We start from the raw sequence: 22,049 nt of genomic DNA on the forward strand, positions 1-22,049 counted from the left end.
GACGTACATGCTATCATATACTACCATGAGATTCATTTTCTTGCAGGCATTCTCAGAAACAATGAAAAAATTCAGTAGCGTCTGTGGAAAAAAAGCTGCAGTGTATATAAAGGAAGACTTATAACTACTGTGCAAAAGAAGACATTGTGTACGTACACAGACAACACCAGCAACACGCATCAGAGTTGCTGGTGAACGCAGCAGGCCAGGCGGCATCTCTAGGAAGAGGTACAGTCGATGTTTCAGGCCGGGACCCTTCGTTAGGACGTACACACACACACACACACACACACACACACACTCACACTTGCAGTTAATTGGGACATATCAGGACCAGTTCATTTTGGCCCAATTAAGCGATTGCCCCAGTTAGCTAAAGTTTCATAGAAATACGTAGTTTGAAAGGTACAAAAAGGGTAACTACTGTTTAACTGAGTAGCAAATTATGTATTTAAATGAAATACAGAACAAATTGAAATACAACCCATACAGTACTATAAAACTATGTATCAGTTTCTTCTGGTAATGGCCCCCACCCCCCACTTCACCATTTCCCATCCCCTTTTCCCTCTCTCACCTTATCTCCTTGCCTGCCCATCACCTCCCTCTGGTGCTCCTCCCCCCTTCTGTCCTCTCATATCAGACTCCCCCTTCTCTAGCCCTGTATGAACTTCCCAGCTCTTCATCTCTCCCTCTCCCGGTTTCACCTATCACCTTGTGTTTCTCACTCCCCCCCCCACCTTTTAAATCTACACCACATCTTTTTTTCTCCAGTCCTGCAGAAGGGCCTCAGCTCGAAACTTCAACTGCACTCTCTTCCATAGATGCTGTCGGGCCTGCTGAGTTCCTCCAGCATTTTGTATGTGTTTATAGTTTCTAATGGTCATCGACAAATGAAGTAATCTGGAATACACTGCTGTGCCCCTTTGGTTGACTGTAAATGAACAAAACCAGTGCAGACCATAAGACACAGGAGCAGAATTAGGCCATTCAACCCATCGAATCTGCTCTGCCATTCCATCCTGGCTGTTCCCGGATCCCACTCAACCACATACACCTGCCTTCTCACCATACATCTTGATGCCCTGACCAATCAGGAAACCATTAATTTCTGCCCTAAATATACGCACGGACTTGGCCTCCACCGCAGTCTGTGGCAGAGCATTCCACAGATTTACTACTCGCTGGCTAAAAAAATTCCTCCTTACTTCTGTTCTAAAGGGTCACCCCTCAATTTTGAGGCTGCATCCTCTAGTTCTGGATATGCCCACCATAGTATACATCCTCTCCACATCCACCTTATCTAGTCTTTTCAACATTTGGAGGGTTTCAATAAGATCCCCTTGCATCCTTCTGAATTCCAGTGAGTACAGGCCTAAAGCTGCCAAACACCCCTCATATGTTAACCCCTTCATCCCCAGATTTTTAAACCACAGATTCAAACTGTAAAGTAAACTTCTGGGAGTCTTGCAGAAGGTCTCCTAAGTCCCTTTGCACCTCTGATGTTTGAACCTTCTCCCCATTTAGATAATAGTCTGCACTATTGTTCCTTTTACCAAAATACATTATCATACATATCCTATCACTGTATTCCATCTACCACTTTTTTGCCCCTTCTTCCAATTTGTCTAAGTCCTGTTGCATCACGTTGCTTCCTCAGCACCACCTACCCCTCCACCTATCTTTGTATCATCCACAAACTTTGCCACAAAGCCATCAATCCCACTACCTAGAGTATTTGCAAACAATGTGAAAAGTAGCGTGCCATTACTGACACCTGAGGAACACCTAGACATCTAGTTCAGATAATGGACTGCCTTCATACAATGCCTTTGCCAATTGCATCCTCGAAATCTATTTTCTGGTCAATTTTTTTGCTTTAAGAGTTGCCCCAAATAAGCGGCTGCCCCAATTAACTGATGGTGCAATTAACTAGAATCAACTGTGTATATATCATCCTGAGAACATGAGTTGTAGAGTCCTTGAACGTGAGTCTGTAGGTTGTGGAATCACTTCAGTGTTGAGGTGAATGAAGTTATTGACATCGGTTCAGGAGCCTGATGGGTGTAAGTTGTACAGTGGTTGTAAAGTGGTGCACCAACTTGCTGTGCTGACTGAGAACAGCCCCTCTGCACCCCAGAGGAACTAATTCATTCCTTTCTCTGTAGGCCTCTCCTGCCAGAAACTGTGGCTGAAGTTAAAACAAGCATATAAATGCCATTATTAAAGCTAATGGGTTAGAACTAGCCAAACAAGATAACATTCTCAAACTTCCACTGGGCTTCAATGAACTTGTTTAATAGGCAATTCATGAACAAGTAAGAGTGCTAATAACATAAAGAAAGTGAAAAGAAGAGGATATAAAATAAAATGATTATTTAGTATTCTTTCCGTTCTCCCACTGCACAGGAAGATTCGGTTCTTGTATCTGTGCAAGTTCTTTGCACAGCCAGGAGTGGTGGTAGAGGCAGGTACATAAGGGCATTTAAAAAACTCTTAGATAGACACACTCGGGGTGTATGCAGGGCTGGACTTTAGGCAGGGCTAGGCTGGGCTGCAGCCCAGGGGCCCAAGCTGCAGAGGGGCCCAAAATAGGTAGCTATCATCATGGCAGACAAAAAAAAATGAGAGTGGAGCACAGAAAAGAAAAAAGAATCAAGAGAAAGAGGACCGTGAGAAAGAAGCGTTAAAAAAAACATTGAAATTGACAGAATTTTTTAGACCTGTTCTCGATGATGCAGCAGTATCATCCCTCTTGTCACAGTCTGAGACCGGTGGACAAATGGAGACTTGTTCAACAGCTCGCACTAGCGCTAGCACGGGACCACCGTCCTTGCCACAGTCAGCAGCTAACGTTGAAGAGGCAGAAAGCATGACTGTGGGATTCCCGACCACAGAGGCCTCCGAACAAACAAGTCGGGCTGCCATTAATGTTAACGTTACCGCTACTGAGGATCCTTACAGCACTGATCCTGCTCGCTGGGGAAAGGAAACGATAGATGATTCAGTCCGAGCATACTGGGCTAAGAAAGGGCCGGAGTCTTGCCAGAATAAGGATGTGGATATCAAAGCTTTGGAACGAGTATACAAACAGCAGAGAGGTTTTTTCTCCAAATTTCACTTCAAACACAAGCTCATAAATGGTGAATACAAGGCAATTGCTCTTATACTCCCCTTCCACCGGCTGTGTGGTTTGTTTTGTCACATCTTCAGTGAGAACTGTCAGTCCGTCATCAAAACTGGCTTTAGCGACTGGAAACATGCCGCTGAGTGCATAGGAGAGCATGGAAATAGCCAACACCACAGGAAAACGATACTGACCTACGTTACACTAACGCCTGACAGCGGAAGAATAGATACAGAACTGCAAGAACAGTTCGAGTCAGAGTGTGTCTACTGGACCGGCGTATTGAGAAGAGTGTTGGTGGTTGTGAAGTTTCTGGTCGAGAGGGGACTGGCTATCCGAGGCTCCAGTGACATATTTTGTAGTCCTGATAATGGCAACTACATAGGTTCAGATCCACAATGGGACAGGACTGGCTGAGTCATCTTACTCTGATGTCACTTGAAAGTGATCTTGTTCGGAAACTGGATTTTAGTGATCTGATCAAGGACTTTGCTGCGAAGAAATCCAGAAGAACTAGGCTTTAATTTTGAAAAACGAGCATCTGACTTTGTAAATATCTAGGCTTGTCTGTTAGTGCTGTTCCTGTTTTTGTGGCAATAGGCTAATAGTTGACTGTTTACAAACCTAGTAAGTAATAAGTGGTCTTTACTCTGCAAGCCACACAGCACAGCAATAGGTTAGTATGTGCTAGATCTCATTTTTCAAAGAGATTTTTGGAGTATTGTCAAGTTTCCTAGTTTGCCACAGTGCCATCTCTCTTGGCCTTTTTGACTCTCATTTCCATTTTACTTTCTCAGAACACACGGTTGAGAAAATACCTAGATAAAAATGCTTTGGCATTGTTTGAGAAATGAGGCCTATGGTATATGCAGCAATAGCTAAGTAAAGATTTACGATTGGGTACCTCATACTTCATCTCCCTCATAACTTTACTAAGCCAACTAAGCCTAGGTCAATTTTTGAGTGCTTTAGATGCTATCCTTCAAACTAAGAATCTGCATTACTTTCTGTCCTCCCTCTTAAGGCCTGTTAGTTTATAGCCTACGTATTGTACTAAACCATTGTCTTGGTCCACAGCTTTGATATTTAGACCAGTACGTCCTTTGCTCTTGTTTTCGCCTTTTTTTGCTTGGTACAGCAGCGTTTTACGGTGTCAGCAGGGGCCCATCAGGGCCTCCAGTCTGGGGGCCCAGGCCCCACTAAATCCGGCCCTGGGTGTATGGAGTATCCAGAGAGGGGCAGCACATCTGTGAAGGGGCTTGTTGTGTCCATTCCAGGGCAGCTCACTCACCTTTGGTCCCAAACACACACTCAGCTCTCACCTGCGGCTCCAAGTAGCTGTTTGCATGCGACAGCGGCCACACCCTGGTACACCAATTCGACAGGCAAGCTAAACAAGCGAGGGTAGCCGGCGGCCGCAGACCCCGGTGAGATAGGGACATGCCTGTGCTAGCATCTGAAGTCAGCTCTGGCGGACTGGGCGGATGAGATCTACAGAGAGATCCAACGGCCAGCCAGGAATGTGGTACTGCAATACTCCATGGAGAGTGAAGGACTTGACAAGGCACAGAAGACATAATGGTCATCCACTGCAACAAAGGAGATCCTGGTGTGTGATGAGGTTTCCTGTCATCTTTGGACATGATGGACAACTACCAGATACACACTTGGATGATAGAAAAATGGAGGGTTATGTAGGAGAGTAGGGTTAGATTGATCTCAGAGTAGGTTAAAAGGTTGGTACAACATTATGGGCCAAAGGGCCTATACTGTGTTGAATGCTCTATGTTCAGTTCCTTTTTGCATATCGATTGATATTGCTTACAGCCATTAACTTAAGGGCACTGCTCAGGATAGATAAGATACTGTAAGTGGCAAGTAAAATTCACACTACAAGGGCAAAACTATAGCCTTCTTCTGCATTGTGAAGTGGCTACTCACAACATGGTGTGTAAGAGAGCCTGTGTTCCTTTTCCTGTCAGGTTGAGGTTGTCTCTGCAGAGCACTGTGGTACTTCCTTGATCCAGGAAAGTACCATCTTATTACTCTTCTTAGACTTCACCTGAACTGGAATCATATGAAGTTTGCAATAATGATTACAGGCCCCCATAAGGGAATTGGATACCTGGGCAGTATTTGCCACTGTGTTTGCATTCATGGCTTGTTTCAAATCTGCACCCTTCTGATCAGCTCTGAGATCAGTTTCAACTTCACCTTCCACAGTCAACACAACGTTGGTAAAGTTGCTTCCTTTAGCTTGAGAATGAATTTGAGATCCAGTGAAGGCAGAACTCTGATATAGGGTTTTTTGAACTGAAGCATTAGCTCTCTTTCTCTTCCCAGAGATGTGACCAGACCTGCTGAGTATTCCCAGCATTTCCACCTTTACTCCAGATTTCCAGTATCTGCAGTTTAAAAAAGAACTTCATGTACCCAGAGATCCTTCACTAGATTACCTCCTCGATAAGTCCATCCTTCTGTCAATAAGGGAGGTTGTAACCAGTACAGAAGTTGTGGTTTCACTAAAACCCTGTAATATCGCAGCAAGGCTTCTTATCTGGCATTGCATCTTCCTTGCCACAGGAAACACTTCCTGACCCACTCAAAGCAGCATCTATCACAGTCACAAAATGCTCTTCAGCCTCCTCTGGATGGGGTTCGAACTGAAGTGGCTCAGGATTTCCAGCATCTGCAGAATCTCTTGTGTTTAACAATTCTATCATTTTGATCATTCCAGGATTTAATCTTTCCAGCTTTGACTTTTGGGGCTTCAATTGCCAAGACACTTAAATTTGCATTCCCTCCCTAAACATCTCTGGCTGTCAACTTTCCACTTTTAAGAAACACACAAAATGCTGGTGAATGCAGCAGGCCAGGCAGCATCTCGAGGAAGAGGTACAGTCAACATTTCGGTCCGAGACCCTGCGTCAGGACTAACTGAAAGAAGAGATAGTAAGAGATTTGAAAGTGGGAGGGGGAGGGGGAGATCCAAAATGATAGGAGAAGACAGGAGGCGGAGGGATAGAGCCAAGAGCTGGACAGGTGATTGGCAAAAGGGATATGAGAGGATCATGGGACAGGAGGCCCAGGGAGAAAGAAAGGGGGAGGGAAGCCCAGAGTAAGATGGAGAGCAGGCAAGAAGTGATTGTGAGAGGGACAGAGAGAGAAGAAAGAAAAAAAAGGTGGGGGAATAAAAATAAATAAGGGATGGGGTAAGAAGGGGAGGAGGGGCATTAACAGAAATTAGAGAATTCAATGTTCATGCCATCAGGTTGGAGGCTACCCAGACGGAATATAAAGTGTTGTTCCTCCAACCTGAGTGTGGCTTCATCTTGACAGTAGAGGAGGCCGTGGATAGACATATCAGAATGGGAATGGGACGTGGAATTAAAATGGGTGGCCACTGGGAGATCCTGCTTTCTCTGGCGGACAGAGCGTAGGTGTTCAGTGAAACGGTCTCCCAGTCTGCGTTGGGTCTCACCAATATATAGGAGGCCACACCAGGAGCACCGGATGAGGATATCACACCAGCCGACTCACAGGTAAAGTGTCACCTCACCTGGAAGGACTGTCTCACCTGGAAGGATATCAATCCATGGCCTCCTCTACTGTCAAAACACCCATTTTAACTCCACATCCCATTCCCTTTCTGATATGTCAATCCATGGCCTCCTCTACTGTCAAGACTCCCATTTTAATTCCACATCCCATTCCCATTCTGACATGTCTATCCACGGCCTCTTCTACTGTCAAGATGAAGCCACATTCAGGTTGGAGGAATAACACCTTATATTCCGTCTGGGTAGCCTCTAACCTGATGGCAAGAACATTGATTTCTCTAATTTCCATTAATGCCCCACCTCCCCTTCTTATCCCTTATTTATTTTTATTTCCCCCACCTTTTTTTTTCTTCTCTCTCTGTCCCTCTCACAATCACTCCTTGCCTGCTCTCCATCTTACTTTGGGCTCCCCTCCCCTTTTCTTTCTCCCCAGGCCTCCCGTCCCATGATCCTCTCCCTTCTCCAGCCTTGTATCCCTTTTGCCAATCAACTTTCCTGCTCTTAGCTCCATCCCTCCCCCTCCTGTCTTTTCCTATCATTTTGGATCTCCCCCTCCCCCTCCCACTTTCAAATCTCCCACTATCTCTTCTTTCAGTTAGTCCTGACGAAGGGTCTCGGCCTGAAATGTCGACTGTACTTCTTCCTATAGATGCTGCCTGGCCTGCTGCGTTCACCAGCATTTTGTGTGTGTTGCTTGGATTCCCAGCATCTGCAGATTTTCTCGTGTTTCCACTTTTAAGATGTTTCTTTGTACCTACCTTTTGGCAAACAGATTTGATATGATGAATCCTGATGAAGGGTCTCAGACCAAAACATTGGCTCTCTATTCCTCTCCATAGGTGCTGTCTGACCTGCTGAGTTCCTCCAGCATCTTCTGTGTTTTGCTCTGGATTTCAGCATCTGCAATCTCTTGTGTTTTTGATATATCCTCTATGGCTTAAGGTAAATTGTTGCTTGATAATCATTCTGAGAAAACATTGTACTAAGGCACTGCATATCATGGAATATGCAGTGAACTCCTTGTTCTAACTCTTGATATTATCTCCACATTGTGTTAAAAATACTTCACAGATTATGTTATGCACAATGAGATTTTAGAACTTGTGGTGGGTTACAAAAGTCAATACACATTAATTAACGAAGATGTTTCAAATTAAGCTCTGCAGATGATGAGTATTCTCCAGGTCAGCAAAGTAGCACAAGGCAGAATCCACTTAATATAGCTTTGCCCCCACTGCGCCACCCTGGAATTTTCTGGGCCTTCTCTAGCATTTGCAGTTGACCCTCTAATTGGCACGGGCTTGAATTAACAATGAGCTGGATTGTCCAATCAGTTACCCAAGTTACGGGTACTAAAGCTTATCAATAACTGTTCTTGGAACGAGACTTTGACCATCTACTCCAAGCAGGAGAGGAAACTCAATAGTTTTCACCTGCACAGCCTTTGCCGCATCCTCAGCATCACCTGGAGAGACAAAGTCCCAAACTCTGAGGTCCTCTCCCACGCTGGACTTCCCACAATGTTCACACTGTTAAGACAACGCAGACTGCGCTGGCTGGGCCACGTCCGTCGTATGAAGGATGGTAGACTGCCAAAGAACATCCTCTATGAAGAACTAGCAACAGGCAAGAGGAACGTTGGTAGACCCCAGCTTCGCTTCAAGGACCTCTGCAAGCGCGACATGAAAGCCTTAAAGATCAACGCAGAGTGCTGGGAGGATACAGCAGATGACCACAACAAATGGCGAGGTACTCTTCAGCAACACCTAGAGCAAGGCGAATGAGTGATCCTGAGTCAGTTTGAGGAGCGGAGAGCTAAATGGAGAGCACAGCGGACAGCGGACAATTGCATGACGCCCTACACATGCAGCAACTGTGGCAGAGCCTGCCGTTCCAGGATCAGCCTTAATAGCCACAGTCGATGCTGCTCGACAAACCAGTGACTACCAGTGGCACAGTACCAATGGTCGACCACGACTGACGGAGGGCACACACAGGTCTTCAGGTTAGGAGGGTTTATCCTCAGATTACCATGCCAATGGCTATATCACTCTTCCCAGACATCAAACATGTTCCCTTGTTGTGTTATGGAGAGCTTGGGATCTCCTGGCAAGCAACCTGCACTTCAGGTGGTCTCAATTCTGCTCAGATTGTTTGGCAGCTGAATAGTGAGAGGCCTTTGGCTGAGTGAAACCAGGAAGGAATAGAGTCCAGGCATTAGCGGAGAATGAAGGGGGACAGAGGTGTGAGGCAGGGGGAGCAGTAGAGAAGGAAAAGTGTATAATTTTCCAGATGTCCATTTTGAAATCTCCTTTACTACAATAGAGAAATTTGCAGAGTTTAGTTAAATGTGAGCTACAAATCAGCTCATGTGTAATCATCTTATCCCCATGTTGTTCAAAGTGCTGGTTACATTCATTGCAAATTTAAAATAAAAGAGAAAAGCAACTCTCAAAACAGATCATTGTTGTAGAATATTTGAATTGCAAATGAGTTAACCAATATCTTTGGATATGTACTTCTGTTCCAGAGAGCAGAAAAAAATAACTAATGAACTATAAGTACATCATAATGCTACAGGGGAAATACCGTGTGTGGTTACAACATGGTAACAAGAAGACCCATAATGATGTATTATGCCCGCCAGTTGTGTAGGGGCATCAGCACTGGACTTTGAGGCAAGTGGTCCGAAGTTCGAATCTGGCTGGCTCCTTGCACACTTTCCATCTGTGCTGGTTTGAGCATCGAGCTAGCCACTCGGCCTCGTAAAAACCAGACAAGGTGCTAAAGCAATGGCAAGGTTGCCGCTCGGTGCGCCACAAAATGCAGAAAGGAATAACGATGCAGGAAATGACTCCAGAATGTCCATAATGATTGGAACAGTCCATCCATGCAGTTACCATGCATTAGCTAATGCTCAGACTTGTATGCTAAGCCTTTCAAACTTTCAAAGGCTTCAAAGGTACATTTAATGTCAGAGAAATGTATACAATATACATCCTGAAATTCTTTTTCTTCGCAAATATCCATGAAAACAGAGGAGTGTCCCAAAGAATGAATGACGGTTAAATGTTAGAACCCAAAAGCACCCCCCAGCTCCTCCCTCCCACGCATAAGCAGCAGCAAAGCAACCACCCCCACCAGCGAAAAAAGCATCGGTGCCCCTCACCGAGCACTCAAGCGCGCAGCAAAGCATCGATTAAGACACAGAGTTGCAGTACCCCAAATATCACAAATGACCTGACTTGGTCCAACCAAGCAGAGTCCACTGCCAAGAAGGCCCACCAGCACCTTTACTTCCTGAGAAAACTAAAGAAATTTGGCCTGTCCCCTAAAACCCTCACTAATTTTTATAGATGCACCATAGAAAGCATTCTTCTAGGGTGCATCACAACCTGGTATGGAAGTTTCCTGTCCAAGACCGGAAGAAGCTGCAGAAGATCATGAACATGGCACAGCACATCACAAAAACCAATCTTCCGTCCTTGGACTCACTTTACACCACACGCTGTTGGAGCAGTGCTGCCAGGATGATCAAGGACACGACCCACCCAGCCAATACACTTTTCATCCCTCTTCCCTCCGGGAGAAGGCTCAGGAGCTTGAAGACTCGTACGACCAGATTTGGGAACAGCTTCTTTCCAACTGTGATAAGACTGCTGAACGGATCCTGACCCGGATCTGGGCCGTACCCTCCAAATATCCAGACCTGCCTCTCGGTTTTTTTTTTGCACTACCTTACTTCCCATTTTTCTATTTTCTATTTATGATTTATAATGTAAATTTTTAATATTTACTATCGATTTGTAATCCAGGGAGCTGGAAGCGCAGAATTAAAATATCGCTGTGATGATTGTACGTTCTAGGATCAATTGTTTGGCGACAATAAAGTATAAAGTATAAAGTACTACTCGTTTACCCAGTAATTCAACATACCACAGGTTCCCTCTCTCCTTAATAAGGGAAAAAGGGGTGCCCCCATTTCACAGCGAGAGGGGAGACATAACAGACAACTTGCTGATTTACAATGTTAAAAGCCTGTTGCATCGCTTTTTCTGAGCTCTGTACCCAAAAAAACTCGGGTCTCTGGGCACACAGCCAGCAGCCAGCCTGCTACTTTCAATCTTCCGTGTACTGCCACGACACAACAGATGGCAGCACCGACCTCGATTCCGCCTGCCTCCAGAGCCACAAAATCCCGAAAGCCTGAAGGCAAGCTAGCCTTCTAGGCTGAGTCCTTGGTATATCGAATAGCAGCCAGTCATGAGACCCCGAGAGCAGGTCCCATTCCTGCAAAGAACCAAAGTCAGTGTGTAACTCCAGGTCAGGGTCTTCAAAAGAACCATGAAAGGAAAAAATAGAGATATTAGAGATAGAAGTAGAGCTGTTTCTGAAGACGCAAGCAAAGGAGGCGCCTTTAGTAATATTCTGCTCTCATTCTCATTATGAAGCTAGCTTTACAGAATGAATGCCCGTTCCAATCATCAGAAATATAAAGCAATCCACATAAAATACCGCAGGAACTCGGCAGCCTCTGTGGACATGAATAAACAATTGCCGTTTCGGGCTGAGACTCTTCTTCAGGACTGAGAAGGAAGGGGGGATGATGCCAGAATAAAAATGTTGGGGGAGGGGAAGGACACTAGCTGGAAGGCGATAGGTGAAGCCAGGTGGGTGGGAAAGGTCAAAGGCTGGAAAAGAAGGAATCTGATAGGAGAGGACAGTGGGCCACAGAAGAAAGGGAAGGAGGAGGGGATCTTGGGGGAAGTGATAGGCAGGTGAGAAGAGGGAAAAGGTCAGTGGGGAATAGTGGAAGGAAGGAAGAATTTTTTTTAACCAAAGGGAGAAATCAATATTCATGCCATCAGGTTGGAGGCTACCCAGGCAGAATATAAGGTGTTGCTCCTCCATCCCGAGAGTGGATCTTATCTTGGCAAAAGAGGATCAGCATGTCAGAATGGGAATGGGAATTGGAGTTATAATGTTTGTCCACCTTGCAGTTCTGCTTGTGGTGGACGGAGTGGAAATGCTCATAAGAATCCATGAAGTATGGTCCTCAAATTGAAGTTGAAAATAATTAGTGATTCGTGCTTGAATAATGTCACACAAACAAGGTGCAATACATGAAGCGTTGGAGGATTTCAGTGGGTCAGGCAGCATCTGTGGAGGGAAATGGACAGTTGACATTTTGCTTAAGGACCCTTCATCTAGTGCTGATGCCTCCAGTAACCTCGGGTCAATCTTGACCTTTGGTTCTATCTGTGAGGAATTTGTATGTTTTCCCATGACCATGTGGGTTTTCTTCAGCTTCCTCCCATATTTCGAAGACATGTATGTGGATTGGTAGATTACCCCTAGTCATGGAAGGATTAGAGGTGAGTTGATGATCATGTGAGAGAAAATGGGTTACAGGGAAAGAAGTAGTGGAATAGGATTGATAGGATTATTCTGCAAGCCAACACAATGGGCTGAATTACCACATTCTATTTTGTAAGAAATAATATAAAGTATGAGTTAAGCAAGAACAGTGAGAGGTATGGCTATACATAGACCAAAAACATCCAGTAATCTGAGGATCAGTATCTAGCTCAGTGCTAGACAGACCAATACTATAAAAAGGCAGCTATGTAAACCTGAAGACTCCTGACTCTTATAAATTGGAGACTTCTCAGGGTTTGGGGTGGGATTGAAATACATTTCTGAAAATGCTTGCAATTTATATTTTTGCAACTTACCCAATATCAACAATCAAATGAAGATCCATGCTATCTCAAGCCATCAGCAGTCAAAAGACAATGGACTTAGAAACTTGATAAGGCAGCACAGCATGCCTTTTTTATTGTTGCTCTGATTGTTATAGACCAGTGGTTCTCAAACTTTTTGATTTACTACCCCCTTGGCTCTAAGACCACAACCACAGCGCCTCCATCTCCCTTTCTAACCATTTCATAAAAGCTATAGAGTTTTGATTTATGATGTGCAATGAAAGAATATAGGAACTGCAAATTCAAAGCAGTGACAAATAATTGCAAAAACTATTCAAATCTACTTAACACTGTAAATAAAAATATTTATTTAATTATAGTAAAAATCAATGTTTGTCAAAATTTTAGATCGAACATTAGTAGTCCAATTATTCACTGCTTCATTGCTTTTTCACCTTTAAATGAGAGTTTTTGGGCTTGGTGCAGTGATATCAGCTTCTCAACATCAGACTGAATGTCACTCAGGAGGAATCTCGGATCCCCACGTTCAGTAACTTGCTGTCTGTTCTGTTGCTTTGAAACAAATTGGACGACTGCACTGAAATTGCACTGCACTAAATATGGTGCTGGAAAGGCTATAAAGAACATCTTGACTTTTTTCCACAGTGCAAGATGGTGTTCAGAGATTTCTTTCTACAGCCAAAAGTCTGGATATGATTTTTTGATCCTCGGCTTCAGTTCAAACTCACTTTTTAGTGAGATCAGTACTTCCTCCATGCTTCCTGTTAATTCCCCATTACAAGTGTTCAGGAATGGATTTATTACCCAATCTGGAATTTAGAATGAAATCTCTCTGACATGTCTTTATGCAGCTCACCCAGGTGGGCAGAGACATGTGAAGATCATCATTTGGCTTTCTTTCTTTCTCTTCCAATTCAGAGAGGCACAAAGATTGGATAATGTGGCGTCAGCTGATGTTGCACTTAAATGGACAGAAGTACGGAGATGATTGATTTGACTTTGTTGAGATTCACATCATATTCTTACAATTGAAGAATGGTTTCATTAAACTTTGCAAATAATTCTGGCAAATAACTAATGCCATGCCTAATATTCTTGAGTTAATTACTAAATGAAGCAGTTGGGTCCTAAAAGAACTTTATCAGTTTCAAAAAGTGCATAAAAGCATCTCAGGCACTTTCCTTTTGAGAGCCCTCTGATTTCTATGTGCAGCAGAAAGCATTTAGACTGTTGATCATTCTCAATACAAAGCTCTGAAAATTGTTGAGAATTAAGAGCATGGGTCTAGATTTTATTTACTGCTGTGATCACAGTGTAATAACTTAGCTCCTTTGCTTCAAGATGTTGTCTGTGGTTTACACAGTGAATGGTAAATATGTTAGGTACAGCTTTTTTCAAGTAAGTAATAACCCCACAGTGGCATTCTGTCATTGATGGTGTCCCATCTGTTGCATCAGCAACAATGTTGGTGAGTGGAATGTCCTTCTCTTGGAAAAATTGCTCAACAACCCAAAATGTATTCTTCCCCCTTCATATCTGTTTCTAGTCCCATTGAATACACACACACACACACACACACACACACACACACACACACACACACATGGTGCAGATGCTGACTGTGAACACCAGCAAAGTTCTGCAGGCTACATAGAATACTTAAAAATATACCTCTTCTGAATTATTCTCACTGCAATTTGCAGCACATAATTTCCATTTAAACAATGTACTTTAAATCAACCTAATAATCAACAGATTTCACCATCTTTTGAAGGACTCAGTGGACTTAACTCTCAAGCAAACAGGTACAGCACCTTTAAGTGGATGCAGGTTTATCGCCATGGCCAGAATTAAGACATCGGGAGCAGGGATGGGGGTGGGTTCCAAGCCAGGCTGAAATGCAGAAAGAAGAGGTCACCTCTACCCAGCATCTTGTTAGCAAATATGCAGTCGCCGGACAACAAAATTGAGGACCTGAGGGCAAGATATCTGTATTGGAGGGAAATGAGAAATTGTTACCCTTTATGTTTGAATGAAACATGGCTTACTTCCAGCACACCAGATACAGCGATCAGACCCAAGGGCTTCACGATTCACAGAATGGACTGAACTGCTAATTCGGAAAAGGCAAAAGCTGGAGGTATGTGTTTCATGATAAGCTCTTGGTGGCACTGTGATGTGCCGGTTTTGTTGAACTTGTGTTCCCCAACCTTAAACACCTAATAATCAAATGCCATCCATTCTATTTACATAGAGAATTTTCCTCCATAATCCTAACCATAGTTTACTCACTACAAGCAGCTGACTATAATCATGTGCTTGAGAAACTGCATGATGCTTTCTCCAGACAAGTAACAGCTCACTCTTACGCATTTCAAATCATAGGCAGGGACAACCCTGTTTGAAGACAACCCTGCCCAATTGCCATCAGCATATGACCTCTACCACCAGAGGTCCCAATACACTAGACCACTATTCTACTAAGATAAGGAATGTCTACCATTCCATGCCCAGACCGCATTTCAGTAAATCTGATCTCTTGGCTGTTGTTCTCCTACCTGACAACAGGCAGAAGCTAAAGAACAAAGCTCCAGAGATTAGGACAACAAGGAGGTAGTCACAGCAGGCAGAGGGGCGGCTACGGGATTGTTTCAAGTCAGTGGTCTGGGTCCATGTTCAAGGACTCATCTGTGGATCTGAATGAATACATCACGGTTGTCACAGACTGTATTAAAACAGTTGTAGATGAGTGTGTCCCCTCAAAATCATTCGATCTTCCCTAACCAGAAGCCCTGGATGAATGATGAGATCTGCAATCTGCTGAGGGCTGAATCAGAAGCATTCAGGTCTGGTGACCGAGAAGGTTAAAAGAGATCCGGGTACAATCTCCGGAAAGCAATCTCACGAGTGAGGTGGCAATTCCAATCTAAACTTGAATCAATGAGTGATGCTCAGCAGTTGTGGTGGGGCTTGAATGCTATCACCTCTTATGAAGTTAAATTGAGCAACGTAGCTTCCAGATGAGCTCAGTGCCCTCTATGCTCACTTCTACCATCAAAACATGGAGGAACCATCACAAACTCCCACGGCCCCCAATGGTCCTGTGATTTCAGTCTCTGAAGTCGATGTGCAAACAGCCTTCAGGAAGGTGAACCCACATAAAGCATTCAGCCCAAAGGGGTAACCTGCCTCAATGACTATAATCCAGTAGCACTTACTTCCACAGTGATGAAGTGTTCTGAGAGTTTGGTGATGAAACATATAAATTCCTGCCTGAGAAGCGACTTAGATCCATTCTAATTGGTCTACCAGAGCAACAGGTCCACAGCAGATGCCATCACATTGACTCTTCACTGAACCCTGGAACATCTGGACAGCAAAGATACATACATCAAGGTGCTCTTTATTGACTACAGCTCAACACTCAATACCATCATTCCCTCAAAACTAATCAATAGACTTCGAGACCTTGGCCTCAATACCTTTCTGTGCAATTGGATCCTCAATTTCCTAACTTGTAGACCTCAGTCAGTTTGGATTGGCAACAACATCTCCTTCATGATCTCTATCAGCACAGGTGCACCATAAGGCTGTGTGCTTAGTCCCCTCCTCTACTTGATTTACGCTCATGACTGTGTGGCTAGGCACAGCTCCAATGCCATATTCAAGTTTGCTGATAACACCACTGTCGTAGGCTGAATCAAATGTGGTGATGAATCAGCATGTAGGAGGGAGGTTGAAAATCTCGCTGAGTGGTGCCACAACACCAACCTCTTACCCAATGTCAGCAAGACCAAGGAGCTAATTATTGACTTTCAAGAGGAGGATGCACTTTCAAGGACACTTCATCTCATATTCTCAATGTTTATTCCTTATTTATTTATTATTATTATTTCTTTCTTTTTGTATTTGCACAGTTTGTCATCTTTTGCATATTGGTTGAACACCCAAGTCAGTGCGATCATTCATTGATTATATTATGGTTATTATTCTATTATAGATTTATTGAGTATCCCTGCAAGAAAATGAACCTCTGGGTTGTATATGGTGATATATATGTACTTTGATATGTACTGTTGAACCATGTTTTCATTTTTTAAGAACCAAGCATAACTAAGAAGCAAAGATTTATTGCCTGGCAAAGTCCACTCATCCAACTGCAGGGCAAATTCTGTTATCCTAGTATGTTACACGATATGTCTTCCACAATCTCAGGTATTTCATCTATTCATTTTTGAACAGAGTTGTCATCACAAGACAAGACAAAGGAGCAGAAGTAGGCCATTCGGCCCATCAAGTCTGCTCTGCCACTCCACCATGAGCTAAACTATTCTCCCCTCTGGTTCCAATTTCATGCTTTTTCCATATATCCCTTGATACCCTGACTAATTAGATACCTATCAATCTCCTCCGTAAACACCCTCAATGATCGGGCCTCCACAGCTGTATGTGGCAACGAATTCCATAAAGCCATGACCCTCTGGCTAAAAAAATTTCTCCTCAGCTCTGTTTTAAATGGGTACTCTCTAATTCTAAGACTGTGGCCTCTTGACCTGGGCTCACCCACCAAGGGAAACAGACTTTCCACATCTACTCTGTCCAACCCTTTCAACATTCAAAATATTTTTATGAGATCCCCTCTCATTCTTCTATACTCTAATGAGTGCAGTCCAAGAGCCGACAAACGCTCCTCATATGTTAGCCCCTGCATCCCAGGAATCATCCTCGTAAATCTTCTCTGAACTCTCTCCAACATCAGTACATCCCTTCTAAGATAGGGGGCCTAAAACTTGCACACAGTATTCCAAACGAGGTCTCACCAGTGCCCCATAGAGCCTCATCAATGCCTCCTTACTCTTATACACTATTCCTCTTGAAATGAATGCCAACTTAGTATTCGTTCTCCTTACTGCCCATCCAACCTGGCGGTTAACCTTTAGGGTATCCTGCATGAGGACCCCCAAGTCCGAATTTTGAATTTTCTCCCCATCTAAATAATAATCTGCCCGATTATTTCTTCTTCTAAAATGTACAACCGTACATTTCTCAACATTGTATCTCGTCTGCCATTTCTTTGCCCACTCTCCTAAACTGACCAAGTCTCTCTGCAACCTTTCGGTTTCTTCAACACTTCCTGCTCCTCCACCTATCTTGGTGTCATCCACAAATTTAACCAGAAAACCATTTAATCCATAATCCAAATCATCGAGATACATTGTAAAATGAAGCGGCCCCAACACCGACCCCTGCGGAACACCACTAGTAACTGGTAACCAATCAGAATAGGGTCCCTTTATTCCCACCCTTTGCTTTCGGCCTATCAGCCAATGCTCCACCCATCCCAATATCTTTCCTGTAATTCCATGAGCTCTCATCTTATTAAGCAGCCTCTTATGCTGCACCTTATCGAAGGCCTTTTGAAAATCCAAATACACAACATCCACAGCCTCTTCCTTGTCAATCTTATTTGAGATTACCTCAAAAAATTCCAATAGGTTGGTGAGGCAGGATCTTCCCTTCATGAAACCATGCTGGCTTGGGCCTATCTTGTCATGCACCTCGAGGTATTTCATAACCTCGTCCTTGAAGATCAACTCCAATAACTTTCCAACTACCAATGTCAGACTAATAGGTCTGTAATTTTCTTCTTGCTTCCTCCCTCCTTTCTTAAACAGCGGAACTACATTTGCGACCTTCGAGTCCTCCAGAGCCATGCCAGAGTCTATTGATTCCTGGAAGAATGCCTCCACAATCTCCAAAGTTACCTCCTTCAGAACCCATGGGTGCACCTCATCCGGTCCAGGAGATTTATCTATTCTTAGTCCATTTAGCTTCCCAAGCACTTTCTAGTAATCTTGACCGTACCTAATTCTATTCCCTGAGACCTCTGACTATCAGGTCTGTTGCTAATGTCTTCCACTGTGAAGACTGATGCAAAATACTCATTTAGTTCCTCTCCCATCTCTTTGTTACCCATTATAATTTCTCCAGCATCATTTTCAATCGGTTCTCTATCATGAGCAGAATCACTTTAATTATTTGGTCTGGTGACTTATACAAAACTACACAAAACCTCTCTTCCTGCTAGCAGAACTGGTTGTTCTCCAATTGCATGGGGCTTTCCAGATTTAGCAATGAGCCATGGAATATTGTCTGAAGCACACAAACCATCACTGCTTTGTTGTGAAGTGATGGCAAGCATGTTTTGATGTGCTTTTCTTTTCTTAAAGTTTTCACAAAGTGACTGAAAATAATCCAAGCTCCTGTTTGCTTTATCATAGGTTGTTCCCTTCAAATGTTCAAGGAGCCAGGATGGTTTCATTGCTTCATTTGAAAAAAATCTTTTTCACACAACAGACACATTGGCAGCTGTTCGTTGCTTGGTGCTGATATAAATTGATACTGTATTTCAAATACTCTTCAATATACTGTCTACACTTCTGTTTTGTTTGGTGTGCTTCTGCCATTTTCATTGTGGATTAAAGATCACAGTCAATTGCCTGTTATTTAAGTTCAACTTCGAGTGCTGCAATCAATAAACAGGAAATTGTGCTATCATTATAGCTCAGGCAAAATCTGACTCTCTGCCTGAAGGCACATAAAGTGGAACCACAATATCTCAGTTGGGGGCCAAGGCCTGGAGAAGTGCAGTCAAGACCATTCAAAAGTGCAGATTCTGAACGTTACCCCATTGAATGCCATACCCTAACTCACAGGAATTGTGTCACTCCGTGATTAGCGTATGGGAATCGAACCAGCTAACACTGTACTGCGGTAGTGTACGGCAATAACATGCAGAGCAAGCCTAGAAATAACTTGATTTCTTCAGTCCAGATTTCCCAGAATACTCAAAATATAGAAGTGTTACATTGCTCTTCAACAGCTATAACACGTTTCGAGCAATGTGAACACATGATCATTGTAGTCAGTTATGAGGCATTGAGGATCAAATGCTTATAATAAGTAATTTATTTCATAAATTAAGCCTGTAAACCCTCAGCTGCCCTACTGAGCAACCCCCCAGCCCCCCGCCCCCTTGATCGTTATCACCCTGTTGGAAACTCTCACAGTCCCCAAGGCCAAATCACCCACTTTGGGAACCAGTGTTTTAGACTGTGCCTCAGCCAATGAGTGGACCAGTGCCTACAGTTCCACAGAACACTATCAGTAAATCAGTGGTGCTGGGGAAGAGGAGATGGAGGAAAGATTAATGTTCTTGTCTTTCTCACAGTCAGAGTTCAACTTCAGTTCATTGCCTGTCACTTGCAATATAGAAAAAAAAGTCTACCCTTGCAAGAATCTGCACACAGAACAAGGAACATAGCCCTACGGTTTCACTCTCTGCACTCCCACTATTGCTCAGATATGCGGATTCAAAGACATAGAAAAAAATCAGAAGGAATACACAATTGTTCTCGGGCCACAAGATTAATTTGTCACTTAGGTATACTCTCAATGGCCACTTTATTAGTACTCCTGTACACCTGTTCATTAATTTGTTAATTTATTTAATATACAGTGTGGACAGGTCCTTACAGCCTTTTGAGCCGCACCACCAGCACCCCACTGATGTAACCCTAGCCTAATCACAGGACAATTTACAATGACCAATTAGCCTACTAACCAAATGCCTTTGGACTGTGGGAGGAAACTGGATCCCTGAGGAAACTCACATGTTCCGTGGGGAGGACGTACAAACTCCTTTTGTCTCCACAGACGCTGCTCGACCTACTGAGTTCCTCCAGCAGATTGTTTGTTGCTTGAGCTAAAATGAGTTCCGTTAGATCACATTGTTTATCAGTTCCCCACAACACAGAATAATATCGGTTGGCCGATCTATACACCAGAAATGAGTAAAGATCAAATGACACTTCAGTTTGCAAGATCACTTCAGTTTGCATTTATATACAAGATCATCTTCACTTATGCACTTAAGTCAATTATTACAGGGTTAAACCATTCATGCCCCTTTGAAACCTATCCAAAAAAATTGCTGTTTTTGGATAGAAAGTTGGTAAAGGATGAGAAATTGTGCAGTTGGCAATAAATTTCATAATATAAAAGACTGCCACATTCCAACTCATAACTATAGAACCATGGTTTCTGTCTGACGCAAGTCGTAATCATTAAATGTCACATGCTTACTGTAAGTAACGTTGCCTTGCACTGAATACCATTTTCATGGAGCTTATGATATGAAGGAATAATATGCTTCTATCCTCAAAATGTGGCAGCTAGTAGGAGTAGTCCCTGGACACTGGTAATTCTCCTGTATCTCACTCAAGCTATAATTATTCATGTGCTCTGACTTATAGCCCCCAGAGTTGTATTGCTTCGAAGTTACTGCACCTTCATGCCAGGTGATCAATCAGTTCCCTAGATTGTGACTTTTACTTCTTCATCCCTATGGCACTAAATCCAGTCATGGCTCCCTTTCCACCGGTCTCTGTATAGGTCAGTCAAATCCGGAATATTCTGTTAACGGGTCACAGGAACCGAGGAGACAAACTAGGCCATGTAATTCTCTGAGCCTGTTTCAGCATTGAATGAGGTCATGTTTGAGGTGTGGCCAGTCATGTGTTGATGCAATGGGCTCAAAGCACACCAAAGATTAACAGCAAGTTGATGGCCAGTGCCAAATCAAGCTCATGGAATGGCCCTTGGGACAAAAAACTGGTCCTCTGGATCTATGCCCTAGGGTATACAGAGAGTAAAAAAATAGCATTTAAATCGTTTGTTCATTCCAAATATTAATTTTCAAGCATGATGTTATGACTTATTCACTCTCCATTGCAATATTTCCTTGTTTGGCCCTGCAGAATTTGAAACAAGCCCAACCATTAAAAAGTAGTGGGGAAGATAAGAACGGTATTGAGCATTCAGACTAACATCACTAACAAACAGTATGTCATGAACTTTGTTGCTTTCTGGCAACAGTACAGTGCAAACCATAAAATACTATAAATTACCATCACAAATATAGATCAAAAAATAAATAAATTAAGTAATGCAAAATGAGAGTAACAATAGTGAGATAGTATTCATGGGTTGGTTCATTGTCTGTATCTCTTACCTGATGGTAGTAATAAGAAGAGTGCATGTCTTAGGTGACAGGGATCCTTAACGATAAATGCCGTCTTTTTGAAGCATTACCTTCTTGTCTGGTTTCTGAGTCTGGATGTGCGGTGTTAGGCCCCAGTCTTGTACTACATTGTCTTTTTATGCACCAGTGGATGGTGAAAGTGCCATCTTTCAGCAGGGATATTTACTGGAAGCCACTAATAACTATCTGAATGATCCATGAGTTTTTACGCATTGAAACACAATATGCTGACCTGAAATCTCCCATCATTTCCAATGGCCCATATTTTGGGTAATCCATACAATTCACTGAAGACAGCGCAGAGGAGATTCACAAAGATATGCATACAGTAGGCTGTTAGACACATGTTTATGCAGGGAACTGAGGGATATGGATCATGTACAGGCTGAAGAGATCTAGTTTAATTCAGTATTATGTTCACGCAGACCTCATGGATTGAAGGGCTTGTTCTTTTGATGTACTGTTCTATGATATCACAGTACTGGAAGACTTTAGCTATGAAACAGTCTTGAAATGGGCTGGACTTGTGTTCT

General features: G+C 43.2%; 1 long non-coding RNA gene across 3 annotated transcripts in view; it reads left to right on the top strand.

The window, feature by feature from the left end:
- Positions 1-22,049, top strand: part of LOC140204293 (uncharacterized) — a 40,923-nt gene that overhangs the window by 1,674 nt on the left and 17,200 nt on the right. For 2 of the 3 annotated variants that reach the window (XR_011887582.1, XR_011887580.1), the window contains exons 2-3: positions 47-228; positions 14,468-14,553. This is a non-coding gene — a long non-coding RNA (uncharacterized lncRNA). Of the gene's footprint in view, positions 1-46; positions 229-14,467; positions 14,554-18,694; positions 18,885-22,049 lie in introns of those variants that run through there. The other variant, XR_011887581.1, reaches the window with a different exon arrangement.

This window comes from Mobula birostris, chromosome 10 (genome assembly GCF_030028105.1).
Source record: "Mobula birostris isolate sMobBir1 chromosome 10, sMobBir1.hap1, whole genome shotgun sequence".
Classification (NCBI taxonomy): Eukaryota; Metazoa; Chordata; class Chondrichthyes; order Myliobatiformes; family Myliobatidae; genus Mobula; species Mobula birostris.